This window comes from Cricetulus griseus, chromosome 2 (genome assembly GCF_003668045.3).
Source record: "Cricetulus griseus strain 17A/GY chromosome 2, alternate assembly CriGri-PICRH-1.0, whole genome shotgun sequence".
Lineage (NCBI taxonomy): Eukaryota > Metazoa > Chordata > Mammalia > Rodentia > Cricetidae > Cricetulus > Cricetulus griseus.
The window spans coordinates 386,388,831-386,406,011 of NC_048595.1; the positions used below are offsets into that span (position 1 = coordinate 386,388,831).

The window sequence follows — 17,181 nt, forward strand, 5'->3', positions numbered from 1 at the left end:
TATACAAAGAACTCAAGAAGCTATTCTCCAAAACACCAAACAATCCAATTAAAAAGTGGGGTACAGAACTAAATAGACAATTCTCAATAGAGGAATCTAAAATGGCTGAAAGACACATGAGAAAGTGTTCAACATCCTTAGCCATCAGGGAAATGCAAATCAAAACAACTCTGAGATACCATCTTACTCCTGTCAGAATGGCTAAAATCAAAAACACCAATGACAGTTTATGCTGGAGAGGATGTGGAGAAAGGGGAACACTTCTCCACTGCTGGTGGGAGTGCCAACTTGTACAGCCACTTTGGAAATCAGTATGGCGACTCCTCAAGAAAATGGCAATCAGTCTACCACAAGATCCAGCAATTCCACTCTTAGGCATATACCCAAATGAAGCACACTCATACAACAAGGACATCTGTTCAACGATGTTCATAGCAGCACTATTTGTAATAACCAGAAACTGGAAGCAGCCCAGATGCCCCTCAACCGAAGAATGGATAGAGAAAATGTGGTACATTTACACAATGGAGTACTACTCAGCAGAAAAAACAATGGAATCTTGAAATTTTCAGGAAAATGGATGGAACTAGAAGAAACCATTCTGAGCGAGGTAACCCAATCGCAAAAAGACAAACATGGTATGTACTCACTCATATGTAGATTTTAGACATAGTGTAGGGGATTGCCAGCCTACAATCCACACGGCCAGAGAAACTAGTAAACAAGGAGGACCCTAAAAGAGACAAACTTTGTCCCCTGGAGAATGGAACAGGGTCACCATCCCCTGAGCAATTTGAGAACATGGGAAGAGGGGGGAGGGAGCTACGAGAATGAGAAGGGAAGAAAAGGAAGGATGCAGAGGTCATGAGGGAGCAGGAAGGTTGAGTCAGGCGTAGATTAGAAGAAAAAATATACGACAGGTAAGGTTTTAGTTGGGGGGTGGTAGAGGAGGAAGGGAGGGAGAAGGGAACTGGGATTGTCATGTAACTCAATCTTGTTTGTAATTAAAAAAAGAACTTAAAAAAAAGAAGAGACACACATCATTGTGGAAAAATTCTCCTGGGAATTGTTTCTTCAGGGTCTAGAGGTGGCTGCTGTTGCACATGTTCAAGCTGGTTACTCCAGTGATACTGGTTTTGAAGGCATGAAAGGGTCATGGAGAGCAGCTGAGGCAGGGGTGGAGTCCTGAAGAAGACCCCAGGAAAGGCCATTGGTAAACACAAAACCTTTATGAATTTCATGTCATTCCATTTATCGTATGGTGGCTCATGTTTTGTCAACTTGACACAAGTTAGTGTCATTTGTAAAGAGGGAAACTCAATAGAGAAAACGCCTCTGCAAGACTGGCTTTTGTTCATGTCAGTTGCACATTTTCTTCATTGATGGTTGATGTTGAGGGTGAGCACTGTAGGTGGTGTCATCGATGAGCAGGTGGTCCTGGATTATATAAGAAAGTAGACTGAATAAGCCGTGAGGAACAAGCCAGTAAGCAGCATTCCTCCATGGCCTCTGCTTCAGTTTCTGCCGTCTGCTTCTGCTCTCAATTCCATCAGTGAAAGTGGAAGTGAAGGTGACTCTTTTGATCATGGTGTTTTATCACAGCAATAGGAAACTCAGCTATGACATCTCTCAGCATTTTCATTGTCTTTGTATCTTTCTATAAAATAAAAATTAAATTTAAGCATTGTTTAAAAAAGATAGTCCTCAAATAATTATTTCAGTCCTGTGCCCAGAAGAGACAGATGGAACATAAAGCATCCTATTTTGTGTGGGGCTTAGCAATGATTATTTCTATGTGGTTGTTCAGAAAATTTTCCATAATGTTAGTTCCTAGGCTTGCACTGGAACCATCATGCTTCCTTTATCTGATCTCAATGCCAGATGGTAGACTATAAATAGAGGTTCAGATGAGGATGATACTATGAAAAATTACAATTTTTTCTCACTGAATGTCTTCCATGTTAAACAGCCATTCATCTCTCCTAATAGTAGGAATAGGAAGGTCCCAATAATCAAGTCATCTCTCTTTATCTAAGAACAGTGATTTCTTAGAGTAAGTGTAAGGAGGTGTCTTAGCTACTCTTCTAGTGTGCTTCAAGAAGACATCATAACCAAGGCAACTTCAAAAGAGGGCATGTAATTTCAGTGGGTTGGTCTATGATCATGGCTAGGAACATGGAAATAGGCAGGTAGGCATGATGCTGGAGCAGTAGCTGAGAGCTTACATCCTGATTGGCAAGTTGGAAGCAGGGAGAGGGATAACTGGAAATAGTGTGAGCTTTTGAAATCTCAAAGCCAACCCTCAGTGACACACCTTCTCCAATAAGTTATACCTCCTAATTCTTCCTAAACAGTGCACCAATTGGGAACTAAACATTCAAATATATGAGCCTATGGGGCCATTCTTATTCAAATTACCAAAAGAGGCCTATTACTTTCCCTACTTTATAGGTAGATAACTGAGGCACAGAATTGATCCCTGTCTGCGGGAGGATGCATGGCTGACAGATAACAAGAGCTGGCATGTCAACCCAGGTTGTGTGGTCCCATAGCTCGTATCTTCTATTGTGATTACCTTGCATTTCTTAAGTGGTTCTGGATGGATAATCCATTTGTTTTCATCTTTCTGAAGTCTCCTTCAACTGATATGTTCAGATGCCAAGGTGAGTGAATATATCTATGTTTTAGGTTCATCAAGAAATTGTTTTCTTACATATTGTCCTCAGGGAGTTAGATAAGTGTAAAATTTTTGGTTTAAGTGTGAAAGAAGAACTTGTTTAAGACTTACAGTAAATGTTTATAAGTAAAACTTTTGCTAGCAGGTCAAATACTTAATTTCTGAATCAGAAGAAAATAATTCCATACTGACTGAATTAAAACTATTAAATCTGTTAAGATTATTACTTTGAGACCGTACATTTTTCAGAACAATGTTTACAGTTGCTGCTCCTTTGCACATTTAAAATTAGAAATATTTATAGACTATAAAATATATTTTAAAGATACTAGATTGCATATTAATTTCCATGATAAAAGTGAATGGTATTCATGAATATCTGCTCTATGTTTTTCCCTGTTAAATCTCATCTTCATTTGAGGTTAGCCTAGGCTTCATAGCCAGATTTTGTCTTGAAACAAACAAAAAACCCAACTAACCAAACAACCAACTAAACAAAAACAGAATGAAAGGGCTGGAGATATGACTCAGTAGTTAAGAGAACTGGCTGCTCCCCTAGAGGACTCAGATTTGATTCCCAGGAACCACATGACACTCACAAACATATCTGTTGTTGGTTAGCTTGAAGCCTATTGAGGGACAGTTACTTGAACTCTATTAAATCAACATCCTTAGAATGATGAAGCCATGAACACATTGACTTTTATATAGATCCATAAAATGCATTGATTCGTCTATATCTTGGTAAAACAAGAAATGGCTGTCTGCTCCTTTACCAAACCTGTTTCAGTGTGGATTGTTGATAGTTACTGAAAAACAATGATTGTAGCCAACACATTTTTCTAAGTGATAGAACATAATTTAATGTTTCAATTTTATTTGACAATTAAGATAATAATCCCACCAAGTGGAAGAAAAAATCTAAGGAATACTTTGCTTTAGAAAGGAGAAAGAGGGCTGGAGAGATGGCTCAGTGGTTATGAGCACTGGGTAATCAATAATGAGAACTGGAGTTTAGATCACATTACCCCCATCCAGCAGCTCAAAACACCTGAACTGTAGTTCCAAGGTTTATGATACCCTGTTCTGACCTCAGGGGCCCCCTCGCTAGATGTTAAGATACTTCTACTAAAAAGCACCATATACCTTGGTGGTAGAATCATAGAAAGATCAAGTAGGAACTGGATTGGCAGCATCCTACATGCTAGTGAGCTTTCAAAGTGCCAGAAGATGTTGTGTAGGCTGCTGGAGAAGAACTTTTTTTAACCAATAGCCTTTTTTCCATTCATTTATTTAGTTCATAAATAAAGTCATGCACAATTATGATACAGAATACAGTATGTTCACAATGGCATGGCTAAATTAAACCAATTAACATGTTATATCACACATATTCATCATTTTTGTTTTGAGAACACTTAAAGTATACTATCTCACAACTTTTAAAATATAGCATATTGTTATCAACCATATTTATCATGCTCTCAGTAGACCTCAAGACTTCACAGAGTCCATGCCTCTTGTCCAACTGCAGTTTTATATCCTTAAACCAATCCTTTCCCCATTGTTAAAAGACCCACATTGAAGCCTAATAGCCATAATTCTGCTCTCTGTTCCCATAAGTTCATCATTTCTAGGTTACACATAAAATTGAAATTGTGTGACATTTGTCTTCCAGTGTGTCACTTATTTTTTTTGGCAAGCATATAACTTTACTACTTACTAAAGATGAAATCAAATTTGCATGCACAGGTGAGCACTAACTGAAGCACCTTGGATTCATCACATATTTGAGTTTCAATTAGCTTATATATATGTATATATTTATATTTATATAAAAAGAGCAATAATGGCAATATGTTATGCATCAATATTAACCAATAGTCTTACTCACCTATAGGCGCTGGGTGACACTAACCAGGCAAGATGAACCCATTCATGCAATAGTGGAAAGTGTTTTATGGGGGTGTGATGGTTTGAATAAGAATGGCCCCCATCAGCTCATAGATTTGAATGCTTGCTCACCAGGGCGTGGCACTATTTGAAAGGACTAGAAGGTGTGGCCTTGTTGGAGGAAGTATGTCACTGGGGGAACCCAAGCCATCCCCAATGGCATTTTGTTCTTGTTGCCTGTGGATCTCAGCTACTTCTCTAGCACCGTGTCTGCCTGTGTGCTGTCATGCTCCCCACCATGATGGTAATGGACTAAACCTCTGAAACTGTAAGCAAGCTCCACTTAAATGCTTTCTTTTCTAAGAATTGGCCATGGTCATGGTGTCACTTCACAGCAATAGAGTACTGACTAAAACAGGATGTAATCAGCCACTTTCTGATTGTATTTGATATTCTCCATAGAGGAGGGATGGATACATCTGGCATTTTAAATACAGTCAAAAGCTCATGGCTAGGGATGTCATCAACTCTACTAAAAAAGTTACTACTAAAGTAAAAATAAAGTAAAATTATAAAAACAGAAACTTGTTTTTTTTTTTAAAGTAGGAAAAAAGCACACCATAAAAACTGGTGTGTGTGTGTGTGTGTGTGTGTGTGTGTGTGTGTGTGTGTGTGTGTGTGTTTGGAGACAGTGCATAAAATACCCAAGGCTGGCCTTGAACTCACTGTATAGCTAATGATAACCTTGCACTCTTATTGATCCTCCTGCCTGTACCTCCTAGGTACTGGGATTAAAGGTATGTACTACCATGCCTGGCAGAATTACTGTTTTTTTTTAATTTCTTTCTACATCAATAATGAACAGTCATTCTCTCTGTTTATTTTTTCCAGATCACTAGTAACATTTTTATCCTTATGAATAAATTATCTTATAAATGAGTTAAGAAACACGTTATATTCTATTTTAGTGCTTTTCAAAATAGCAGATAATGTAAAACTACACAAGCTGTTACGGATGCCATGAGCCAGATGGTGTTGCTGGTCATTTCACTCTATGGTGAAAAGTAGTGTATCTGATGGGGAAAAACTCATAGTGAAACTCTTGGAGAGGCTTGAAGAGTTTCTACCAATACCAAACTGTGAACTCTTGGAGTTGGAGCAGACTATATTTTCTAGATTTTCCCCTTGTAGCAGGTGACTAGTGGGAAGAGTACTAAATAGAAGTTTTGCATTTCTACTTAAATAGCAAATAAGTTGTGTGAATTAATATTCCTGCAGATAATCTACCAAAATTACATGTGGAAGGGTTTCCAGAATTATATACAGACTAATTTACAAAGGAATGACTATGTTTGAATAATATATATCTACATTCTTCAAAGTAAGGACTCAGAAAGGAAATGGGACACAGAACATTGCTTTGCCCATGAAGGTTGTTGTTAACTTTTATTTAGCAAACATTGGAATAAGCTGTGACAGGCATAGCAGCAGGAGCAAGAAGCTGAGAGATCACATTTTCAACCACAAACACAAAGTAGAGGAAGCAAACAGGAAGTGGAGTGAGGCTATGAGCTCTTTTCTATTTTCCTCTAATTCTTTTTATTTTAATATTTATTTATTTATTTATTTATTTATTTATTTATTTATTTATTTATTTATTTTACCCTGACAGCAGTTTCTCCTCCCTCCTCTCCTCCCAGACTCTCCACCTCTCTTCTATCTCCCATCCATGCCTCCTTCATTTCTATTCAGAAAATGGCAAGCCTATCATCCACATGGACAAAACGCTTACCAAGTTACAGTAAGACTAAACACCTTGCCTTGTATTAAGGCTGGGCAAGTATGAGAAATAGGGTCTCCAAACAAGCAAGAGTCAGAGGCAGCCCCTGCTCCCACTGTTAGGAGTCCCACAAGAACCTGTCCCCAGTGACATGCTCCCTCCAGCAATGCTCCATCTCCCCATCATCTCTCCAAACAGTGTTACCTGCTGGGGACTGAGTAAGTGTTCAAGTACTTCAGTCTGCTAGGGGAATTCTCATTCATACTGTCATAGTTGTTTAGTGGATTTCCAGGTTGTTTTCCAAGGTGGCTATATTATTTTACATTCCCATCAGTAGCAATAAAAGGTTTAGTTTTCCACCATTTTGTGAAAATGTGCTGACTTCTTGATTTTTTTTTTTAAATTTTAGTCATTAAATGGGTATAATATAGTATGTCATTGTGGTTTGTTTTGTTTTCAACTGACCAATTTTTATCCTCATTCTAAGTTATATTTTCTGTTTCTGTATATGCATTTTTTGATGTCAGATATTTTGATTTTTATATTGTCCGGGAAGATTTTTGTTCCTTTGTTACTGTACTCTATTCTGCAATTAATTTTCTTAAAGACCACTGATCCTGTTGGGTCTTGCCGTTCACATCTGGCAGTGAGTGCCACAGCTATAACTAGAGCTAGTCTCCACAACTTAGGCAAAGTCCTGTGCCCAGCCCTAGAGACAGAATGTGAACTAAACAAAAATAAATGTGCAGCCCATCAGGAGGGAAAGCAGAGTGAACAAGAAATTCAAGTAACGTAAAAGCACAGAACTGCTGTTTCAGACAGAACAGTGAGCAATCTAGTTGGGGAGCTGTGAGAGGTAGTGGTGTTCCAAAGAGGAAAAGCGACGGAACTAAAAGCTGCAATGCGCACTGCAGTTTCAGAGAGCATACAAGCTGCAAGCGATAAGTGCTTAGACTAGATTCTAATAGTCAGTCACAAGCAGGTAGCTTGTGGGAAGCCCAGCAAAGGATAAGGGGGTTATGCTTTCTTCTGTGCTCCCTGGAAATCTTTAAGCAAAATGAACTTCATCAGAATTGCTACTGAAGCCTACAGAAAAACTCAATGCTATTTCCTATTTCCCAACAAATGTGTGTGTACTTATCTGCCTTATACTTCACTTGAAAAACAAATTTGATGTATCTAAAATATTTAATTGTAAAACAATACATAAAATTAGCATATCTATACCTTCAAGGAAAAGTTTTGAAGGCACAAGAAAGTGAACCATGTTGATGTCAAAATCAAGACTTAATACAGTAGAGGCACATTTCATGTCAGAGAGGGAGAGGCACATAGGTGATGATAGATGACAGAAAGATAGATAGATAGATGAAGAACATGTGGTAATCTTGAAGTGTGTTGAAGTTCTTTTTTATTTTTTAAAAATGCACTCAAACTTTTCTTTTTCAAAAATTTTGTATTTTAAAAATTTATTTATTTATTTATTTTAAAAATTCATGTGCATTGGAGTTTTGCCCTGAGTATTTGAGTATTGGAGTTATGCCCTGGAACTGGAGGTAGATAGTTGTGAGCTGCCATGTGGATGCTGGGAATTGAACCCAGGTCCTCCTGAAGATCATTCAGTGCTCTTAACCACTGAACCATCACTACAGCCCCCACCTCTGTTTTCATTTTGTGAGGGAACATTATTCTTTATTTCTTTTGGTCAATTCTTCTATAGCACCAACATATTCATTAAACTTTCTCCAAGCAACAGTATAAATAAAAACGAATTGCACATATGTAATAAGATATGTATGATTTTACCCTCTAGGATTATTCTTCAGAAAATTTGTTTTCAGAGGCAAAAATAAATAAATGATAAAAATGAAAAAATTGACCTATGACATCACCTCAAGGACATCCTCAGTTACCACAGATTAGTACATAAATGTTTCTACAATGTAGATTACAAAGACAAATGAAGGACTTTAGTTTCTCTTAAGGAGAAGGCAGGACTTGCAGAGAAAGAAAAAGCGAAAGAGCCATGATGGGGTAAAGCCTTGACAATCTGCATGCTAAATGGCAACAAACCCTTCACCTTCACAGAGTCAGACAAGTGCCCACAATCCTAGTGTGAGTAAACTTTCTTTCTCTTCCTTCCTTCCTTCCTTCCTTCCTTCCTTCCTTCCTTCCTTCCTTCCTTCCTTCCTTCCTTCCTTCCTTTCTCTTTCTGTCTCTCTTTCTTTCTAAAGATTTTATTTATTTATTATGTGTACAACATTCTGCTTCCATGTATATCTGCACACCAGATGAGGGCACCAGATCTCATAACAGATGGTTGTGAGCCACCATGTGGTTGCTGGGAATTGAACTCAGGACCTCTGGAAGAGCAGTCAGTGCTCTTAACCTCTGAGCCATCTCTCCAGCCTCGTAAATTTCTTTTTTTTAAAAAAGTTTAAAACCCAGGAGGAATCTGAGTCTTACAAAATTAAGGTAAGGAAAACCAGAGAGAAAAAAAAATACAGGTGGTTCAGAAACCAGTTCAGAAGTAGTATGGATGACATCTGAATTACGTGTAATATTTAGCAGTTTGTCAAATGTTGATAGATTGTATTTTACGAAGTCCAAACAAAAATTGATTATTCATAATGATAATGAACAATGATTATAAAAACATTTAATTTTAAGTGTGTTTGTGTCTCTGTGTGGATGTGTGCATGCAAGTGCAGGTGCCGGCAGATGCCAGAAGTCTTCAGATTTCTTGGAGCTAGAGTTTCAGGTGGCTGTGAGCCACCAAACCTGGGTTCTAGGAGCTGAGCTCAGGTCTCTACAAAACTATCATGAACTTTAAATCTCTGAACCATCTCTCCAGGCACAGAATGATGCTCTGAAAATAGACAGTTATACTAAGACTCTGAAATCTGTTTCTACACGAAACTGCTTTTCAAGTTGGCAATATACATGAATTACAGAAGAACATATTGTTTTATGCCCACATAGGCCAAACATTTTATGCCAATACATAGGGAGAAAATCTTTTGTCTGTGCTTCTTGATTCTGTTCAAATGATAAATGTGCCATAAAAGGTGCCATTTTCTTTTAACTCATAAATCCAATATAGAAATACAAAATTCACATATGGTTCATATCAGTCTTTCACCTAGTAGAGAGGAACAGCTGAATGACCACTTGTTTTAAAAACAATTATTACATCAAAATAAGTAATGTTTGAAATATTAAATAATAATTAGATGAAAGAAGCAGACCATCTTGGACAAAGTTTTTCTTCTAAGATATCTTACAAGTCTATCAAGAATGTTGAGCAATACTCACACTACTTGGAACATGCCAAGCCCCACTAAGAATGTACCAAGAGCAGATGCAAAGGAAAACTCCATCTATATATAGGGCATCAGGTAGATAATTACGCTTTCCAGGAGCCCTTGAAAGAATGTGAAATAGTTTCTGGATGAAAGATGAATGGGAAATCCCAGAGTGTGTCAGGAAACACAAAATAACACTGTTGAAGAAAGGGTGTGGAAGGAGCACATGAAGAAAGAGGATGCCTGAGAAAGTGGCAGGGTCACATTCGGTAGAATCTTGAAGACTGAACTGAGGGAAACATCTTTAGCTGATTACCAGACACAAGAGTTTTAAGATGTTTTACACACACACACACACACACACACACACACACACACACACACACACACACACACACGCACACACACACGCGCACGCACGATACATTCATCATAACATTTTCATATATGTACAAATAGAATTTTGAACAAAGCCACTATGTTATGAATAGAGCAGCAATGAACATTGATGAGCAAGTGTCTCTGTAGTAGGATATAGAGTCTTTTGTGTACATGCCCAAGAGTGGTATAGCTGAATCTTGAGGTAGATCTGTTTCCAGCTTTCTAAGGAATTACCACAGTGATTTTCATAGCAGTTGTACAAAGTTTGCACTCCCACCAGTGTTGTAGGATATTTGTACACTGTGTGAAGATATATTTGCCGTGATTGATGTAATGAAAATCTGAATGGCTAATAGCTAGACAGGAGGTATAGGTGGGATTTCCAGGGAGAGAAAGAAAGAGGAGGAGGAATTGAGGAGCACAAGAGACATGGGAAGGAAACAGGAGGTGCAAGATGTAAGAGAGGTAATGCCTTGTGATAGAACATAGATTAATATAAATGGATTAATTTAAGTTGTAAGGCCTAGTTAGGAACAAGCCTAAGCTATAGGTCAAACTTTCATAGTTATTAAGTCTCTGTGTCATTATTTGGGAGCTGGCTGGCAGGACAGAAAAAGACTCGTTACACACCAGCAACGAATAAGTGTTTCCTTTTTCACATATCCTTGCCTGCATGAGATGTCATTTATTTTATTGATTTTGTCTGTTTTGACTGATATAAGATAGAATCTCAAAGTAGTTTTGATTTGTATTTACATGATGACTAAGGACGTCAACATTTACGTGTTTCTCAGCCATTTGTGTTTATTCTTTTGGAAAGATTCTATTTCAATTGGATTATTTGTTTTTTTTTGATGTCCAGGTTTTTTAGTTTTTTATATATTTTAGATATTAAGCCCCTATTGGGTGTGCAATTGGTAATGACCTTTCCCCATTTATAGTTTGCCACTTGCCCAAAATGTGGTGTCTTCTGCTATATAGAAACTTTTGATTTTCAGGGGGTATCATTTGTTAATTATTGGTTTTAGTATCTGTATTATTGGTGTCCTATTGAGAAAGTATTTTCCTGTGCCAATGTCTTCAATACTATCCTCTGATTTCTCCTCTACCAGAGTATCTGGCCTTTGTTTAGGTCCTTTATCCTTCTGAAGTTGAGTTTTGTGCAGGCTAATAAATATGAATATATGTACATTATTCTACATGCAGCAAGCCAGTTTGATAAGCACCATTTATTGAAAAGTGGTGTCTTTTGTTGAGTGTGTATTTCTGGCTACTTGGTAAAAAAAAAATCAGGTATCTATAGGCATATAGGCTTATGTCTGGATCTTCAATTCTATTTCATTGATCAATGTGTCTGCTTTTATGTCATTATCATATTGTTTCTATTGCTGTAGAACAGCCCAAAATCTGGGATTGTGATAGCTTCAGCCCTTCTTTTATTACTCTGCATTGTTTTAGCTATGGTGTATTTTTTGTGTTTTCATATGAGGCTGAAAATTGTCCTTTTTATTGTTGTGAAAAATTGTGTTGGAATTTTGATGGGGATTGCATTGAATCTGTAGATTGTTTTTGGCCATTTTCACTATATGAATTGTATCAATATGTGAACATAGGAGATCTTTTCATCTTTTAATGTCTTCTTCAATTTCTTTTCCAGTGTATTAGAGTTTTTATTAAATAAGTCTTTCACTTGTTCATAGCAGCATTATTTGTAGTAGCCAGATCCTGAAAACAACCTAGATGTCCCTCAACTGAAGAAAGGATAGAGAAAATGTGGTATATTTACACAATGAAGTACTATTCAGCAGAAAAAAAACAATGCCCCTTTTCATCTCTAATTTTATTAATTTGGATCTTCACTCTCTGTTTTCTAGTTAATTTGGCCAAGGATTAATCAATCTTATTGAGTTTCTCAAAAAAGTCAATCCTTCATTTCATTGATTCTTTATATTACTTTTTGTTTCTATTTTATTTATTTCAGAGTTTAATTATTTCTTGCTGTTTACTCTTTTGAGTGTGTTATTTCTTCTTTTTGTTCTTGAACTTTCAGGTATTTTACAAAATTGCTTATATGAGATCACAGATGACTCCATTCTTTATGTAGACATTCAGTTCTATGAATTTGCCTCTAGAACTGTCTTCATTGCGTCCTATAGGTTTGAGTATATTGTGTTTTCATTTTCATTCAGTTCTAAAAAGTTTTAAATTTTCTTCTTCATTTCTGTCTTCACCTGTTTTTTTCATTCAGTAGTGAGTTATTCAGTTTCCACAAATTTTTATACCTTCTGTTGTTGATATCTAGCTTTAATCCATGGTAGTCAGATAGGATCCAGAGTGTTATGCCAATTTTTCTTATATCCTTGGAGACTTGCTTTGTGTCCAAGTATGTGCTCAGTTTTGGAGAAAGTTACATGTGCTGCTGAGAAGGTGCTTTCTTTTCTTTTCTTTTCTTTTCTTTTCTTTTCTTTTCTTTTCTTTTCTTTTCTTTCCTTTCCTTTCCTTTTCTTTTCTTTTTTCCTTCCTTCCTTCCTTCCTTCCTTCCTTCCTTCCTTCCTTCCTTCCTTCCTTCCTTTCTTTCTTACTTTTCTTTTTCGAGATAGGGTTTCTCTGAGTAGCTTTGGAGCCTATCCTGGCTCTCACTCTGGAGACCAGGCTGGCCTCAAACTCACAAAGATCCGCCTGCCTCTGCCTCCCAAGTGCTGGGATTAAAGGCGTTCGCCACCAACGCCTGGCCTAAGAAAGTGCTTTCTTTTGTGTTTGGGCCAAACCTTTTAAAAATATCTTTTAGGTCCATTTGATTTATAATGTAAGCTACTGCATTTCTATGCTTATTTTTATCTGGATGGCCTGTCTATTAGTGAGAATGGGTTATTGAAATCACCCACTATCACTGTATGAGTGGTAACATGTGAGTTTTAGCTGTACTAGTGCTTCTATTATGAACTTTGATTGATGTCTTTGCATTTGGTGCATAAATATTTAGAATTACAACATCCTTCATCCAGTAACAGATGGAAGCAGATGCAGAGATCCACAGCTAAGCACTGGGCTGAACTCCTGGAGTCCAGTTGTAGAGAGGGAGGAGAGATTAAAGGAAACAGATCACCCGAGCAAATAAGCTCACTGACTCTGGACTGACACCTGGGGAAGTTGCATAAGACTGAACTAGGTAGGGCCTTTGAATGTTGGTGACAGTTGGGTGGCTTGGGCAGTTTGTGGGGCCACTAGCAGTGTTACCAGTATTTATCCCTAGTGCATGAACTGGCCTTTTGTAGTCCATTCCCTATGGAGAAATAATTTGCTGAGCCTAGATACAGGGGTAAGGGCCTCAGCCCTGCGGGAAGTCTTACCCTCTGTAAGGAGTGGATGGGGTGGAGAGAATGTGGTGGGAGGGGGAGGACAGAAGGGAGAGGGAATTGGGATTGGTGTGTAAAATAAGTTTGTTTTAAAAAGAAAAAAAAAGCAGGATAAAGAATCACAATATCTTCTTGTTAGGTTTTTCCTTAGTATGTAGTGCCCTTCACTCTCTCTTCTGAATAGTTTTGGTATGAAGACTATTTTGTCAGATATTACAATAGCTAAATGTGCTTACTCCTTGGGTCATTTGTTTGGAATACCATTTTTTTTTTTATCTTTTTACTTTGAGGTAATGTCTATTTGTGATGGCAAAGTGTGTTTCTTGAATGCAGCAGAAAGTTGGGTCCTATTTTCACATCCATTCTGTTTGTGTTGTTTTTACTGGGGAGTTGAGACCATTGATAAGGAGAATTATCAATGAGCAGTGTTTATTTTGTTGGTATAGTGTGGTCTTCCTCCCTCTTTTGATTTACTGTTCAGGGGAATTATTTATTCCTTGGGTCCTCTTGCATATAGTTAACATCTTCACATTGATGATTTCCTTCTAGTATCATCTGTATAGCAAGGTTGGTAGATAGATACTGTTTAATTTTTTTCTTTTTGTGTAATGTTTTTCTTCTCTATCAATTGTGGTTGATAGTTTTGTTGGGTATAGTAGTCTAGGCTGGCATCTTTATCTCTTAGAATTTGTAGATCATTGGTCCAGGTCCTTCTGGCTTTTAGAGTCTCCATTGAGAATTCAAGTATTATTCTAATGGATCTGTCTTTATATGTTAGTTTTTTTGCAGCTTTTAATATTCTTTATTTGTTTTATATATTTAATGTTTTAATTATTATGTGCCATGGGGGGATTTCTTTTATGGTACTGTCTGTTCTGTATGCTTGTAACTTGATAGGCACCTCCTTCTTTTGGTTGGGGAAATTTTCTTCTATGAATATGTTGAAAATACTTTCTGTATCTTTACCTGGATGTCTTCTCCTTCTCTATTCTTATTATTTGTAGATTTGGAACACTTTTCATAGTTCTACTTTTCATAGATTTCCTGGATTTTTAGTGCCTGGATTTTAAAAAAAGATTTAACATTTTCTTTGAATGAGATATTTATTTCTTTCTACCTTTGTCTTTGAGGTTCTCTCTTCCATGTCTTGTACTCTCTTGGTGAGGACTACCTCTGAGGGTTTTGACTTCCCAAAATTTTCACTTCTAGTTTTATTTCTGTTTAGTTTTTCTTTAGTGATTCTATTTCTGTTTTCATGTCTTGAACTGTTTAATTATTTCATTCCACTGTTCATGTTACAGATTTAATTATGCGATTTATTCCTATCCTCTTTTAAGTCCTGGAGCATATTCATAGCTGCTATTTTGAAGTTTTTGTTCTATGCTTCAGGTATATTGAATTTCTCATGGCCTGCTTTAATAGGGTTACCGAGTTTGGTGGAGATATATTGTCTTGGCTATTAATGTTTGTCTTTTTACACTAGTAACTAGGCATGTGGAATCATGATGATTGCGGTATTGATGTCAGATATTATCTTTGTTGGGTGAACGTTCCATTCCTTTGTTTCTGTTGTGCTTCCTGAACCTTAGGAAAGTGTAGTGTCTGTAGGTCATCTAGTAGAGTGCTTCTGCTGGTCAGTGGGAGGCAGAGAAGAATAGAGATGGAAGAGAAAAGGCTGAGAGTGGCTGTGGGAAAGAGCTAAGGGAATCCTGGCCACACCAAGAGGTGGGGGTTCTCAGGGAGTTGGTGGTGTGGTGCAGGAAAGACTCCTGCAAGTAGGCTGTAGTAAGGCAAAGAATATATCTGAAGAAACACGGATGAAAAGACTAGGGGGACCATTGGTCTGTACCAAGAGTTGTGTTCTCCAGTGAATGGAGTTGAGGAGGGAGGAGGGACTCGTATAAGCAGGATGCTACAGGACTGGGGGTAAGGCAGCTGAGATTGTAAAGAAGGACGTGTAGAACAGTGTGACTTGCCTTAGTGAGTTCCAACTCATTGTGGCCACTGGGAGTCATAGGTAGAAAGTGTTTCTAGTCATTGGTGGCTGTTTTAGTTAGGGTTTCTATTGCTATAATGAAATACCATGACAAAAAAAGCAAGTTTTGGAGGAAAGGATTTATTTGGCTTATACTTCCACATTGCTGTTCATCACCAAAGGAAGTCAGGACAGAAACTCAAACAGTGCAGGAACTTGGAGGCATGAGCTGACACAGAGGGTATGGAGGGATGGTGCTTACTGCTTTGTTCCTCACATTTTTTTTTTTTCCCCGAGACAGGGTTTCCCTGTGGCTTTGGAGGCTGTCCTGGAACTAGCTCTTGTAGACCATGCTGGTCTCGAACTCACAGAGATCCGCCTGCCTCTGCCTCCCGAGTGCTGGGATTAAAGGCGTGCACCACCACTGCCCGGCTCCTCACAGCTTATTAAGCCTGCATTATTATAGAAGCCAGGACCACCAGCCCAGACATAGCACCACCCACAATGGGCTGGGACCTCCCTCATCAATCACTAATTAAGAAAATGCCGTAGAGTTGGATCTCATGGAGGCATTTTTTTTTTTTTCCGACTGAATTTCCCTCCTTTCAGATGACTCTAGCTTGTGTCAAGCTGATATTAACTAGCTAGGACAGTGATTGAAACAAAGGAATGTGGATGGACTAGAAGGGATGGTTGAGAGATTAAGTCAAGTCCCCAAGGAATAGGATGAGGCCAGTAGAGGAGCATCTGCAAACAGGCCGCTACAGGGTTTGGGATGAGACAGGCAATATTGTAATGGAGGGTAGGAAGGAGAGTGAAAATTGCCTGAGTCCCAGCCTGATGTGGCCATTGGGAGCCCCAGATAGACAGTGTTTCTAGGTATACATGGCTGCATGTATACAAAGGAATGTGAGTAAGTTAGCTCTGGTTATTTAATGTAGGCACTTAGAGCTATAAATTTCCCTTGTAGGATTGCTTTTTTTTTTCTTTTTCGAGACAGGGTTTCTCTGTGGCTTTGGAGGCTATCCTGGCACTCGATCTGGAGACCAGGCTGGCCTCAAACTCACAGAGATCCACCTGCCTCTGTCTCCCGAGTGCTGGGATTAAGGCGTGCAACACCAACGCCCGGCTTGTAGGACCGCTTTTAATGTGTCTCAGAGGTTTTGTTTGTTGCGTTCTCATTTTAACATAGTTTCAGGAAAACTTTTTTTATTTCTTTCTTGACGTATTCTTTAACCTATTCATTATCAGTAATTGGTTGGGTGATATTCACGAATTTATGTATTTATTAAAGCGTTTTTTGTCTTGTTTTGCTGTCAATTTTAAGTTTGATTACATTGTGGTCAGAAAGATATATGGAGTGGTTTCAATCTTTTTGAATTTTTAAACATTTATTTTTGTCCTAGGATGTGGTCTATTTTAGAAAAAAAAATCCCATATGCTGCTGGGTATTCTTGTGTATTCTATGTGTATTTTTTGGTGCTTGGATAGGTTCTGTAGATAGCTGCTATGTCTGTTTGATGTGTATGTCAATTAATTCTGATGTTTTTTATTTAGTTTTTGCCTAGATGACCTGTATATTGGAGAGAGGTGAAATCAAATCACCTACTACTGATGGATTGATGATAATCTTTTTCAAGTCACTTTGTCTCCTCATTTTCCATACTTGGATAATTATATTTCAAGGTGGTGAAAACATAGATGAGTCACCCAAGGACAGATCTAGTTTTCTTATCTCACTATTAGCTTATCCAATCTTTGTAATTATTATGAATGAAAATATACTAATATGAGAAAATTAAAAAACCCCTCAA

General features: G+C 37.8%; 1 long non-coding RNA gene across 2 annotated transcripts in view; it reads left to right on the forward strand.

Moving 5' to 3' along the window:
- The window catches only part of LOC103164463, a 56,466-nt gene that overhangs the window by 9,081 nt on the left and 30,204 nt on the right, over window positions 1–17,181 (forward strand). Inside the window, exons 1-2 of one of the 2 annotated variants that reach the window (XR_003481404.2) lie at window positions 1,084–1,213; window positions 2,452–2,663. This is a non-coding gene — a long non-coding RNA (uncharacterized LOC103164463). Of the gene's footprint in view, window positions 1–1,083; window positions 1,214–2,451; window positions 2,664–17,181 lie in introns of those variants that run through there. The other variant, XR_003481403.2, reaches the window with a different exon arrangement.